Raw genomic sequence first — 15,884 nt, forward strand, 5'->3', positions numbered from 1 at the left:
CTATAAATAAATTTAACCAAGTAAGTGAAGGATCTCTACTCTGAAAACTATAAGACATTGATGAAAGAAAACATAAATAAATGGAAAGATACTCTTTGTTCATGGATTAGAAGAATTGATATTATTAAAATGTCCATACTGTGCAAGGCAATCTATAGATTCAATGAAATCCCTATCAAAATTCAATGGTATTAATCACAGAAGTTTAAAAAAATAAAATAAATTTGTATGGAACCACAAAAGACCCCAAATAGCTGAAGCAGTTTGGGAAAGTACAAAGCTGGAGGCACTACACTTCCTGATTTCAAACTTTATTACAAAAGTATACTAATCAAAATCATATAGTATTCACATAAAAACAAACATATAGAGCAATGAAACAGAATAGAGATTCTAAAAATAAACCCATTCCTATTTGGACAATTAATTTACAACACAGGAGCCAAGAATATACAATTGGGAAAGAATAGCATTTTCAGTGAATGATGTTGGGAAAACTGGACAGCCACATGTAAAAGAATCCCTACCTTGCAACATACACAAAAATCAATTCAAAATAGATTGAAGACCTAAATTTAAGACTGGAAACCATAAAAACCCCTGAAGAAAATACAGGGGGTAAGCTCCTTGACATCAGTCTTGGAAATAACTTTTGGATATGATATCACAAGCAGAGACAACAAAAGCAAAAATGAACAAGCGAGACTACATCAAACTAAAAAGCTTCCACACAGGAAAAAAAAAAGTGAATCTATTGAATAAGAGAAAATATTTGCAAATCATATAACTTATAAGAAATTAATATCCAAAATATATATTAAAGAAAAAACTCATACACCTAAATAACAAGCCATAAAACCCAGTTAAAAAGGGGCAGAGGAACTGAACAGACATTTTTCTGTAGAAGACATACAAATGGTCAATAGCTGAGTGAAAAGAAGTTCAACAACACTAATCATCAGGGAAATATAAATCAAAACCACTATGAGATATCATTTCACACTCACTAGAATGGCCATCATGAGAAAGACAAGAGATAACGAGAATTGGTGAGAATGTAGAGAAAAGGGAAACGTGTACTGTTGATGGGAATGTAAATTGGTGCAACCATTCTGGAAAACAGTATGGAGGTTCCTCAAAAAATTAAAAATAGAATTACCATATATTGAAAAATATATTGAAAATATATTTGCACTGTGACGTTTGTTGCAGCATTATTAATAATAGCCAAAACATGGAAATAATGTAAGTGCCCATTGATGGATGAATGGAAAGAAAACTTGATATGTACATGTACAAACACAAGGGAATAATAATCAGCTTTGAGAAAGGAGGAAATCCTGCCATTTACCATAACATGCATCGAACTTTAGGGCATTATGCTAAGTGAAGTAAACCAGACAGAGAATGACTAATACTGCATGATATCCCTTATATGTGGAATCTTAAAACAAAACAAAAAAGTCAAACTCAGAAATAGTAGAAAAGTAGTTGGTAGTTGGTTGCCAGGAGCTGGGAGGAGGGGGAGTGAATAGGAAGAGGTTGGTGAAAAGATACAAATTTCCAGCTATAGTATAAATAAAGTATGAAGACTAACATAAAACATGGTGACTATAGTTGATAATACTGCAATATATAACTGAAATTTGCTGAAAGTAGAACTTAAATGTTCTCAACTACAGCAACAAAGAAAGATAAATATGTGAGGTGATAGATTTACTAATTAACTAGATGGGGGAATCTTTTCACAATGTCTATGTATATCAAATCACCACTATATACATTTCAAATACGTTACAACTTTGTATATCAATTATATCAATTATAAGGGTTTTTTTTTTAGTTTTTTTTTTTTTTTCACTACAAAAATAGTTTTCAGAGAAGCTGCAGGGTAAAGTGAGTGAGCACATAGAAATGGCTTTGTTACAGCTTGGGAACATTTCCCTAAATGGTCAATAGGATGACACAGGTGTCCACCAGTTGTGGTGATAAAAATCTTGCTGTTATATTACTTATAGGAGGTGTGAAAATATATGAGTGCAGATAGAAATAGCAATTAAAAATATGTAAGACCGTTAACCTAACAGACAAAATTGGCAGAGAAAAAATCATTTGCTGCCACAAAAAAAGAAAAATAATTGAATGCTCCAGATTTTAGTGTCAGCTTTCATCTGCGGCTATTTAGTCGAAGGCAGGAGTCTACAGAGCAAAGATGCAAGTAATAGCAAATAATCGTATATGAGAAATATTGCCAATAACTCAGGGTTATGAGCAAAAACAGGTATATCCTCTTTTACGGTTTTTATATTTTGTGCTTTTTTTGTAAGTTCAACAATTTACAGTTTTTGAGGCTAAAGATCCTGGATGTCCTTGTATGAGAAAAATAAGTATCAGAAATTATTTGGAAATTCTTGAAAAATATTTAAGAATCAGAAAAGTTAATTTTGATGTTCTTCTAATTATTAAGAGGACAAAAATGTTTTTACCGTTAGAATTTTAAAATTCTTGCAAATTTTAATGAATTTGTATGGCCCCCCAAAATAAATAATTCTTATTAGTTACTCTGATGCAACCAGGCAATTTGAATGAGTTTATACATAGAACAGAAACTAAGAGCAGAAATCTTGTCTGTAGTGCTCACAGAAGTCAGTTAGTAGAGACTTAATATATATTTTTCAAATTAATAAATAGGGCATGTGAAAACTTGGCAACTAAATGTGGTGAATTATTTTAAGTGCTTTCGCATTTAAAATACTCTACGGAGTATTATAGTTTAACATTGCACCCTATTATTTGTTTATTTGGAAAATGGAAAAAAGTAGATTAAAACTTAGGTCAGTTTTTTTTTTTTTTTTTAATTTTCAGTTTGCCTATTCATATAGTAACACTATGGGTTGTTTGATTGAACCTCGCTTTTCATCCTTTTTCTCCTATGCTTTTATTATAAAGGTTGCAAAAGCTCGTAAACTCAACTACTCAAACTCCAGCTTTCCAAACACTTTTGCTGCTATGGATATCCATGTTCTCACTATTCCCACTGAAAAATTTAGGTAGATATCTGCTGATTCTGTCTTTTCCTCTAAATGTTTCCTACTTCTATTTGCCCAGAAAACGATATGAGGCCTATGTCACATCACATGATGTCACAGCCTTCTTGTGACATAGGACAATAAGGTGTATATGTGAACACCTGAGAAAGATCCTGGATCCTGTTGGCATAACTGAGAGACTGTACCAGCCCTGGATTGAAGATCTCCAAATTGTAATTATGTTAAACAATTCTTTGGGTATTTAAGTTTTAATTATATGGTTTTCTATTGCTTGAAGCTGAACCCATACCTAACTGATAGAGATCATACATCTTTTAGTTACCTATCTTTTAAGTCAGATATATTTCTCAGTTTGGGATTTCACAGAGACAAATCCTGAGACTTGGATTCAAGTGCAAGTCTTTTATTTCTGATGTGATCCCAAGGAAACATCACTGAGGAGTGAAGGTGTGAAGCAGAGAAGGGAAAGAAATCAGTAAAGGAACATTGGAATAGCTTCTTAGAGACCCAGTTAAAGTTCTGGCTGGCTTGCAACTTCTGAAGGGTACAGTCTATGATGGAATGAGTAAATCCTGTGGTTAAGGGCTTAATGTCATAACTCCCTTACCATAGAACGAAGGCAGTGGTATGTGCAATCTCAAATCTTTAGACATTGGAGCAGGTAGAAAAGTAAACCCAAATTGGAGATACTTTACAATACCAATAAGGATGAATTGTCCTTTCTCCCACTATGTAGGGGGTGCAATACAAGCAACTTGCCATCAAGTGACTGGTGTCTAATGAATTACATCTAAATCTCTGATAGTTGAGTGTAGCTACATAGGCTCAGCAATTACAAATTAGTATCATTCTCACTTCCTATCATTAATTGATCTACAGAAAATACCTCTACTTCTCAACAATATTTATATGCCCTTAACTATCACATTCTCTATCACTTTAGAGAAAGAAAGACTAAGTCCTACCTGTGAACATAGTCAACTTGTTTATTCTCTAGTATTACATAATAAAGTCATTCTAACATAACCACATTGCTAAGCCTATTAATCACTTCTTTAATATTTTCTAAGAAATTTCTTCCAAGGAAGTGTTAGAACCTTAATCTTGAATCTCAGGAGAATACCCCATATCAATAAACTGCCTTTTCCTGCCTTTAATTCCTCTCCCCACCCTCTATCATGGTGTACCAGTTTTAGCATTCATTTTCAAGCACTTTCTCCCAGTACTTTCTACTGTATATAATATACAGATTCTGTAACTCATTTAGCAAATAATATATTTCCTCCTAAAGTATCCACCAGAAAATCCTTATCCCATGTATCAGTGTCTGTTCTTTCCCCAGCAGGGCCCTAACATCAGTGTAAAAGCCTTGCCAGGACTATGAATGCAGTTCACTATGGACTTCTGTCAGCAGTTGGCCCTCCCACTCTTGGAAGAAAGGGTCTTTATATCATACCAAGCTAAGCTGATAGTTGGCTGCCTCAGGCCTGTCACTTTTATACTACAAGGCTTCACTGCAGTTGTCATACACCAACCAATGCCATATGCTTATACCATTACCCATATTTCCCAAAGGCTAGAAGTATTGCCTGAACTCAGGCATCTCGTTCCCCTGTAACTCATTCCAATTCACCACAGGTGAGACTCTTAGCAGAGATATTTACAACACCACAGCTTACCACCAGTTATAGGGTCCTTATTGCCATATAGCTGGTGACTAATCCAGTTCCAGAATCTTGTCTTAAGGGTCTTCTCTTATGACCATTTTTGGCATCAACTGTCTATTTGGATTCCAGAAGCCATTGCCGAGACAAGGATTCAAGTACAGGTACTTTATTTGAGAGGTGATCCCAGAAAGCACCACTCGGGGAGTGGGACAGTATGACAGGAAGGACAAGGAAACCAATAAAAGGTAGGTTATCAGACTAGGTATCAATTTGGGCAAGTGGCTCAATCTTATTAGGGCTGTTGGAAGAGATGACATCATCACAATCAAGGGGTGGAAAATCTGAGGTATTTACCCACTAAGTCTCCTTCTGTCATTGCTGGAGCATTTACTTGCCCTTTCAGCTGGCCTTGTGTAAGGAGCAAGTATGCCCCCCCCCCACAAGCTACACCAATGCCCTCAGCAGAGTCACAGATATTCACAGTAAGCAACTTGCAGGGTTTAGATATGTGCAGAAGGGACCTAGGAGGGACATGGGCTACATCTGTTTCTTTTCTCATAAAACTAGGAAGGGTATGATTATGCCAGGTACAGAAATCTACTTCTAGCCACATGCCAAAGCAAAATAGGGTAATACACACACACACACACACACACACACACACACACACACACACACACACACACATTGTGATGAAAAGTGCCTAAGAACTACTTTCTCTAAACGTATTTTAGCAACTATCCCCATGTTCTGGTGCCTGAAATCCTCCCATTTGTTTTTATCCCTTTAGCCTAAACTCTTGATATACTTTGTACAAAAGTAGGTTATACGTGGAAAGAATAATTCATTAAACCATTATAACAATAAAATATAATGCATAAAATAGGAAAATAATAGTGTCATTTAACTACCAAACTGAGGGTAGATTCTGGCATTGAGGCACACACAAAAAAAATCACAAATCTCTTTAAAAGCTAAACACCCAGAGATGTTCCTAAATCCATAAATTTAAAAATATGTTGATTTTATATATAGACTTCAATCAGCCTGTTAAACTCATTAACTGGCTGCATGACTCATTCCAACATAATAGCCTATAGCAAATAAGCAGATTACGATGTGCTATTTCATTTAATGCTAAACAGTAGGTGATGGCCACTACTCTGTTTTCTAACTGACTTTTCCTTACCCTCCTTTCCAATGCCCATATCCATCCCCACATAGAAGGTGCTACTTTATAAGTAAAAAACATCATGTAACACTTTGGTATAATCAATTTGTGTCCTTATTGGGAGTTCAAGGGTTAAAACACTCCACTCTTCCATACAATAGTTTTTTTCCCCCAGTTTTCTCTATTTTACATAGTTTTGCTTTGGGATTTCCTTCCCTAAGTTCTTTCATGTAGCTATTACAGTAAAATAGCCCTGAAATTTTCTTTTTCTTGAAAAGGTGTCTACTTTTAGAAAGCAAAAAAAGGACCACAATGGGGAAAACAGAGAGGAATATGTGGTGTTCCTTACAGGACAGCTCTGCTTGAGGCCACAGGGAGAAACACCTTGAAAGAGGACACTTGACATTTTTGAGGGTGCCTATATAAGTTGGGGTCCCAGTCAGAAACAGATGGCACATCTAAATGATGATAATTTGAGGAGGATTTAATTAAGAGGCAATTTACAAAAATGAGTGTAGTGCAAAGGAAGCCACAAGGGATAGTGTAGTATCTCATGCCATTACCATCCATAGGTTTTAAGGAGCAAAGGGAGCAGTTATAGGATCCCAGTGACCCAGAAAGCTAGAAAAAACTGGAGAAGGCTCCTACAAAAGCTAACACTTCTGTCAAATGATATAGCCAGTCCATGGAGACACTGCTAGGAGAAAAAGAAAGAAAGATATACCTTCATATCTCTCTCCTCCCCCACTGGTCTCTTGCCTGGGCTTTCTATTGGCTACCCAAGCTGAGGCCAGACAATAAGGGGATGAGTTGATGGAGTCTGCACAAGTCAGCATCAAGGCATAGAGCAGGGTGCAAAAGGATGGAGAGTAAATCTGAAAAAGCACTGGAATATTTCTAGCCCACAGCCCTTATTTATAGTTGGGGAAATTTACCAATGTATTAACTTTGTAAAATTTAAGGACCACCTTCCAATAAAGAAGCTTTAATATTAGACATGTGTTCTCTCTGATTGCTGGAAGCTATGCTTCATCATGTAGGTGCTTATGCCAGGGAAGTAGAGCGATGTTAGAATTAATTCTGACTGTCCAGGGGAAGTAGTCAAGTGCTGCCAGTAGTAGCCTCCACAATCCAGGCACAGCAGAGCCAGTGGAAGAACCCAGCATCCAGTGGTAGCAGCCTTGGCCCTCTACCCACAGATATTTCCTTAGATGACCTTGCCTAGGCTTCTAGCCAGTTAGGTTTTCTGAGTTTTTCTGAGCCTATCTATCTAGCTTTCCTGTTATATTTGTTTATTTTTTTTTTCCAAATGAGTTGTTTGGCAGTTCAAATTCACAAGAAACAATCTGCAGTTTCTGGAATAAATAATTCTGACTGGTGGGGACAAAATGATACCATGAGTAGGTTGCAGAGGTGACCCTGGAGGGGCTGCCATGATTATACACACAGGGCATCCAGAGTTGTACCACAGTAATCTAGCCTTAAACAATCTTGGTAAATAAGATGGAATTTAGAATTATTCATCTTGCTTAATTAGGGCTGAAAACAAACAAACCAAAACTTCACCTACTATTCTAGGAGAATAATCTTAACACCCAGCATGACATAGCATATCTATGATTCACATCTTATCTATAGTAATCTGGAAAAAAAGAGCTCATTGAAGGCTTGGAGAAACTGAGCAACTACCATAAGGACAGAATGCCAGGAAGGATGCATTCAAGGGCTGCAGGTTGAGCAGATGCTTCTGATGGCACTGGATAGTTCAAAGAAAAACAATGAGCAATGGCCTAAATCCCCAAATCCTTGGCTCATATAACAGACTGAAACCTGGGAAATTTCTACAATTAAGGTAAAGAATAGTTTACCTTCTTCAATGGCAGAGCTAAGATGGGAGTGCCCATTTGAGATTACAGCTACTATGAAATCTGAAATAATAACTCATTAGTGTCTATCCCACATTTCCTAACCTCTTACCCTCCTTCTTACCAGCCCTTACCCTCTGTATGGTAGAAGTCTGACAATGAGATGTATCATTGAAAAAATAGTAATGGGGAACGGCTTTAGAGTGCAGGGTGAGAAGTGCAAAGAGGTGGGGATGGAGAGGTCTTAGGCAGTAGAAGGTGAATGTAGTAGTGACCAGGGAGGGAGCAAAAGGGGAGCTGGAAACTTCCACTGTCAAGGATGATCAGGAGACCTTTAACAGGGCCACTTGTATGCATTCAGAAAGTTTATATATGAATAAGGCATTCCTAAAAGGATATAAGAAAAGAAATTGGAGAAGAGGAGATAAAGTTTTTCTTGACATTAGGTTTTCTTCCTGAATTTATTTAAGCAATACCATAGTATTTCTGTAAGCTTCTTACAATCTTTTAAAATAGCTACTTTAGACACAAAGATTTATTTATGGAGATTTTACCAAAAAACTTCTATTTATTTATCAGTTCTCCATAAAATAAAGCTATATTTTGTTCTTTAATATAACTGTATGCCTAATGATATTCTTCTAAAACTTAGGTGGCCCAGTGATACTGCTTTTATGGATCCCTCATTCCTGATGCTTTTCTTTAAATTGAGTACTGGTTTTATAGTATTACAAAAACATTCATGGATAAACTCTATTATAGCCAATTGTCAAGAAATAATCATAAAATAGTTTAATCACTATATTTTTTGTGACAGAAAATTATGTATAAGGAAATCAGAATAAGCTGATTTTAGAAATCAGTATAAGCACAATATAAATGTAAAATACTTTCATATATAATCTTGAGTCCTGTTAAGGAGGCATGGGGCAGGGGAGTCAATTCCTAAGTAAGAGAAATTTAACAGTTGAATAACCAATATTAATTTTTAAATGTGCAGTGGATCTGAAATATCTGCAATATAAGTCAATAAAATTAAGATGTTCTAAAACTGAACTTTTTTCAATTCAATCCAAGTTTCTGATCTCTCCACTTCATGCAGAAATCTTTATGAAGTCCACCTGAGATTTTTACTCCCTTACCCTGGTTTGTTTAAAGTAGTTACCATATTGTTTAACTTCCATCTCAAAGTGTTCACAAAGTCATCTTAATTGCCTCACTTGGGCCCTGACTGCTTGCTCCCAGAAGCTCACTCAGCTCCCTAGGGACCTTCAGTTAGGCTGGGGCATGAACTGTTTATGGCAGAAGAGTCTTTGGTGGCAAGCAGCTGTCAGATCTGGGATGATCATTTATGGAGAAGAACGGCAGGGTTTGCTGCTCCCTTTGAGAGCACAGTCACCTCAGCTTTCCACAAGTTCAGCTGGCAACTTTGCACCACTTACCTTATGGAGACTTCTATGAAATTCTCTACGTTGTATTTAGTCACTGGCAAGCACATGGCCCTTACTCTCAGCCTTCCTGGGTCCAGGAATTTTTGGATTACTTCCGTGTTACTCTGGTGGAGTGGGAAATCAGGGGATGATCTGGAAGCCATCCTATGTCCAGAACTCCTCACTATGCTGCCATAGTTTTTCTCCCCCATTCAAGCCTCAGTATGGTAGGACATCTCTGTGGGTTGCTACTCACAAACTCAGTTATAAAATAGAAGAATCCCAGTTTCTTCTAGTTCTGAAACACCACACCTTCATAAGGAACTCTAGCATACCTACTCCTTCCTTTTGAGGAATCACTGAGCAGGGGCAGGATTAATGTCTCTTGTATTTTTCCTCTCTTTCTTCAGAACTGGACACCAGGATTTCTCAACAGTCCCACTATTAACATTTTGGGCTGCATAAAATTTCATTGTAGGTGTGGATGTCCTGTGCATTATAGGATGATTAGCAGCATTCTTGGCTTTTGCCCACTACATGATAATAGCACATGCCCAGTTGTGACAACCAAGTTTGTCTCCAGACATTGCCAAATGTCCCCTAAGGGGCGCAAAACAACCCTCCACTGAGAACCACTGCTCAACACTGACTATATTTCCTAGTATAAAGGTATTTTGTATATACATAGTATGAGTTGAAGAAGGAAGATAGAAACGTGTTGTCTATTAAAATCTCTACAATCTGTACAGTCTCATCATCAATGATATCATTTGAAACCTAGTACTTAAAAACATCTGGGGACTTTCTTTTCTAAGCAGTAGGCTGTAGCCACAGAAATATACTTCCATTTACCATCAAGATCAGTAAAGGTCAAACTGTGGCCTAGAAAACCAGATTAAGAACATATTTAGTTAATATTTCACAGACTCCCTTGCCCAGGTTCTAGCATACACAGTTTGAGAACCAAGAGGAAGAGACTCACATTGTAGTTGTTTATTCTCTGTTGAGGGTTATATTGGCCTTGTTTAATATGGACATTGCTGCCTTTCTAAAGTAGAATCATCGTATTCCTGAGTCTAAAACTATAGCATTAAAACATTAGATAAATCTCATAACCTTTGAACATTTCTTCAAGGAACTCACATCCTGACTGCCCCTCTAACCATTATTCTTTCTTAATTCACAAACCCTTAAAAAGGAATCTACATTTACTGCTTTTAACTTCCTTACTTCCTTTCACTCCTTAATCCATTGTAATATCACCCCACCCCACTAAAACTATTATTAGGATCACCACCTACAATATACAATATATACTCTCCCGTCCTCGTTTTCTTGTTTCCTGACCTCTCCATATTTTCTATTATGACCAGTTTGACTTTCCATGAGTGGCCTAACATTAGGCAATCCTATAACAACCACTGTATCAATTCCCTTTCATTTTACTGTCAGTGCTGATTTTTCCCACTTTTCTTCTCTCAGAGACTCTCTTTTTACTTGTTTGGCACACTCTGCCTGAGGTAAGCATCCCTTGGTGCTTCTGTGATGGGTATCTTCTACTGCTTACTCCAGATTAACTCCTGGCTCTCTCACTTTGCTCTGTGCCCTAAGAAGCGGACCTTTAGGTCCTATATCAATGAGCTTCCATGCACTATGTCTTCCTTTGACCAGCTTTGGCCAATGGAGATCACCAGCAGAAGTTTAGAAAGAAGGAAGAAAGTCAGATCCGGTTATGTATTCCCCTCCTATGATATCTCCTCTCTGCCTGACTGTGCCCCTCAACAGATGGGCACTGTTTGATGGCCACTTTCACCCTATATATCTTTACATCTGGTTTTAGGTATAATTTACTTTCATCTATTTAGGTCTAAAAGATGTAATAGTTATTGCTGTTAGTAACATCTTCCTTCAATATCCTTTTGGTTTCCTTTATCCTACCCATCCTTTTGCAATCCATCTCTTTGTAAATGCACCCTCATGAAACTATTCTAATTATTATTGAATGTGTCCTAAGCTTCCTCTTGGGACCTTGAATATGATAGCCGCTAATATACTATTATGACCCTGTCCTTTTCTCCAAGGTCACAACTTGTATATATGATTTTCTACTGAATTTATATAATCTGTGTACTCCATGGGAACTTCAAATTCAACATGCCCAAATTGAATCTATTATCTTCTTTCTCCCCAAAGCCACATTCCTGGAAGTTAATTTGACTCTCCCATTCTCACTATATATATGTATTAATTTAATCATTAAATCATACTGAAATGGCTTTCAATCTGTCCTACTTCATCTTTACCACCTCTCTCTTAGGTTAGGTATTATTGAATTTATCATTCAAACTGTGAAAATAACCTTTTAAGTTTCCTGTCTCCTGGCTTACTACTAGTGAATTCCTCTTCTACACTAGTAGTGTGAACTATCCTATCTTAAATAGCTGACATAGAAACTTTTCTAAGATATTTTCTCATCTACATAATAAAACCCCCAGGATCGTATAACTTATGACTCATCTTATGATACAGTTGCCCTGAAGTCTCATACCCATCCATCGAGCCCTTCCCCTTCTTAACTTCTGGAAATGCCAAATTCACATCCTCTGAATACATCATATTACTTTATTTCTCTATTCTCTTGCACATGTTGGTTGCACATGTTAGACTCATTAGATGAATATCTCATCATATTTCATTTATTCGTATATAAGCTCCATCTCTGTGAAGCCTTACTGATCTCAAATAAGCTTCACTACTCATTCCCTTGTACTATATATGTAGGCAGTAATAAATATGATAATATAATTTAGTTACTTATATTTTTTATATGTTGCTAAACTTGAACTCGTCAAGGGTGTGGACCATTTTTATTTTTTTATTATTTTTTTAAGCATTACATTTATTTACTTATTTTGAGAGAGAGAGAGAGAGAGATAGTACAAGTGGGGGAGGGCAGAGACAGAGGGAGAGAGAGAATCCCAAGCAGGCTCTGAACTGTTAGTGCAGAGGCTGATGAGGGGCTCAAAGCCATGAACTGTGAGATCATTACCTGAGCTGAAATCAAGAGTCAGATGCTTAACCAACTGAGCCACCTGGGTGCCCCAAGGATGCAGACCATTTTTAAAAAGCACTTCGCATTTCATGGAAGTGAAATCACCTTATCAGAAATTATTGGTCCATCAGATTGTTTACTCTTTCCACACAGAGAAAGTATTATTTAAAAATAAAAAATTTACATTTCATTTAATAAGTTATATTCTGGCAGGTTTTGTTATATTGACTGCCTAGGAGTCCCACTGTTAGAAGCAACAACCTCCTGTTTTCCTCTCTGCCATCTGCTTGACAGCTGCAAAGGATCAATGATGCTTGAATGCATCTCCATCCATGTTGGCCAGGCTGGTGTCCATACTGACAATGCCTTCTGGGAGCGCTATTGCTTGGAACACCAATAGTCCTATCCACCCCCATGGTCAAATGCCAAATGACAAGACCACTGGGGGAGGAAATGATTCCTTCAACACTTTCTTCAGTGAAATGGATGCTGGTAAGCATGTGCCCAGGGCAGTGTTTGTAGACTTGGAACCCATGGTCATGAATGGACTTCTCACCTGGCACCTACTGCCAGCTTCTACCCTGAGCTTCTCAGGGTAGAAAAGCTCATCGCAGACAAGGAAGATGCTGCCAATAACTATGCCCAAGGGCACTACACCATTGGCAAGGAGATCATTAACCTTGTCTTGGACCGAATTAGGAAACTGGTTGACCAGTGTACAGGTCTTTAGGGCTTCTTGGTTTTCCACAGCTTTGGAGGGGAAATTGGTTCCAGGTTCACCTCCCTGCTGATGGAACATCTCTATGTCAATTATGGCAAGAAGTCCAAGATGGAGTTCTCCATTTACCCAGCCCCCCACGTTTCCACAGCTGTAGTTGAACCCTAAGACTCCATCCTCACTACCCATACCACCCTGGAGCACTCTGTGCTAATGAGGCAATCTATACATCTGTCATACAAATCTTGATATTGAACACCCAACCTAAACTAACCTGAATAGGTTAACAGGTCAAATTATGTTCTCCATAACTTTTTCCATCAAATTTGATGGAGCCCTGAATATTGATCTGACAGAATTCCAGACCAACCTTATATCTTATCCCCATGTCCAATTCCCTCTGGCCACACATGATCCTGTCACCTCTGCTGATAAAACCTACCATGAACAACTTTCTGTAGCAAAGATCACTAATGCATGATTTGAGCCAGCCAACCAGATGATGAAATGTGACCCTTGCCATGGTAAATACATGGCTTGCTGCCTGCTGTTCTGTGGTGACATGATTCCAAAAGATGTCAGTGATGCCATTGCCACCATCAAGACCAACTGTATAATCCAGTATATGGATTGGTGCTCCACTGGCTTCAAAGTTGGTATTAATTACCAGCCTCCCACTGTGGTACCTGGTGGAGAACTGGCCGAAGTACAGCAAACTGTACATGCTGAGTAACACCACAGCCATTGCTGAGTCCTGGGTTCACCTGGACTACAAGTTTGACGTGATGTATGACAAGTATGCCTTTGTTTACTGGTATATAGGCAAGGGCATGGAGGATGGAGAGTTTTCTGAGGCCCATGATAACATGGCTGCCCTTGAAAATTATGAGAAGGTCGGTATGGCTTCTGTTAAAGAAGAGGGTGAAGAAGGAGAGAAACACTGAAGTTAAAAATGTCCCAAAAGTGCTGCTTTTGCAGGGAAGTTTATTGTTTTAAACATTGAAAAGTTGTGTTCTAATCAGTTAATTTGTATGTAGGAGTATATACTCTCATATACAATTACTGACCAATGCTTGAAAATACAATGCTTTTTTTCACACCCAAGCTGTCCGTTTCTCTGATGGGTTTGAATAAAGTATTCCCTGTCATTTTTAATTTTCTTTAAGTTTATTTAGCTTGAGAGAGAGAACAAGAGGGCTATGGGCAGAGAGAGATAGGAGACAGAGAATCCCAAGCAGGCTCTACACTGTCAGCACAGAGCCTGATGTGGGACTTTAACTCAGGAACTGTGAGATCATGACCTGAGCTGAAACCAAGTCTGATGCTTAACCAACTGAGCCACCCAGGTACCTTATGTATTCCCTTGTCTTAAATGAAAAATATAATAATAATAAAAATAATAATAATAATAATAAAACAATTAATCAATTATATTTTGGGGTATTGTCTTTAAACACATCTCCCATGTAATTGTAACCAAAATATCAATCTTATATTCCTGTTGGAAAAGACAATGTTTTGGCCACATGCCAGAGGAAAAAAATCAGTATTGTAGGCATGATGATTTCTTTAAATCATTTTTGTCTCTCTTTTCTGGCCTGTTTCTTATAACTTTACTATGAAATGTTGCATATGAATTTAATCATAATTCACTTTCTTAGGTATATCATAATTAAAGAGTTAAAGTTCCATATATTAAAGTTCTTACTTAAATTAGAACCAAAATTAGTGTTATTTAGGTATATGTTTTGTTTATTTGCTTTTAGTTAATACGTTAAGCTTAATTTCCATTCATTTTTGGCTCTCAAGAAATGAAAGCATCTGTGGTTTTAAAGTATGTCTGAATTTCATAAATCTTGCAAACTTTATTATTTTTTCCCAGAGATATGCTGCTAATCAAGATATTAAACATAATTGATTCAAATTGGTATTTGGTCCTCACCATTAAAGTACAAACAGAAGATAATTTGTGAATAGTAAGTCTACATTACATAGATTAATATAATTGTTTGCAACTAAAATACAATACTTTTCTATAATGCTGCTAATAAGTTTAATTAGAATATAATCCTGTGTAATGTAGATATTTACAACTCCTTTAAAATTATCCTTTATTAATTTCATAGAATAAATATTTCAATGTCTCTAAACTTGACTCTAAATTTGAAGTTTAGGAATCCATTTACAAGTTTTCTTCAGAGGAGATTCATGATTCCTCATGACAAGTATTTAATTATAAATCATCAACTGAAAAAAACCATAAAACTTTAAGGAAGTCTTATACAAAGCTATTCTGTTATCATAAAACCTTAATTAATAACTGCATAAAGTTATAAATATAGAAAATTTTAAAATTAATCAAGCAAATGTTGAAGAAAGAGCATTAGATTTTTTATTTCATTTTTCAAACAAAGCAGCAAAAGTCTTGGCTGGGAATTATATAGTGAAAAGCACCATCAAACAAGCAAATTAAAAATTGCTAGAAGCTCTTTCAAGGTTATATCTTAATATCCTTGAAAAGAGACACTTGAAAATTGCCAGAGCTTCTGAAATCAAGTCTGTGTAACCCACTGAACAGATAGATGAAAACATATGCACAGAAAATATTTTAAAACATTATATCAAAATAAATGTATATATTATGGAATTGGATTCAACATTTTCATGGTTTAAAAATAATGATAATAAAACAAGAGACTTCAAAAAAATTGGACACCCTGAATCAAGTCTCCTGAGGGAGATACAGTGGTTTAGAAAGAGAGCCCTGTAGTCATACTCCTGAGTCCCCAGTTCCATCACCTACTAACTCATTAATTGTGATCCTCACGTTCCTTTTCTCATGCAACGAGACTCATGCAATCTCCAAGAGTTATTTTGCCAATAAACTGAGGCAGTGAATGTAAAGCATAGAGCAAAGTCAATTGCAAACAT

General features: G+C 36.8%; 1 pseudogene; it reads left to right on the forward strand.

Moving 5' to 3' along the window:
• The first annotated feature begins 12,455 nt into the window (after positions 1 to 12,455).
• On the forward strand, positions 12,456 to 13,897 carry LOC112870594 (tubulin alpha-1D chain pseudogene; annotated as a pseudogene).
• The last annotated feature ends 1,987 nt before the right edge of the window (positions 13,898 to 15,884 follow it).

Source organism: Puma concolor, chromosome C2, assembly GCF_028749965.1.
Source record: "Puma concolor isolate L17-30 chromosome C2, mPumCon1.1.hap2, whole genome shotgun sequence".
Lineage (NCBI taxonomy): Eukaryota > Metazoa > Chordata > Mammalia > Carnivora > Felidae > Puma > Puma concolor.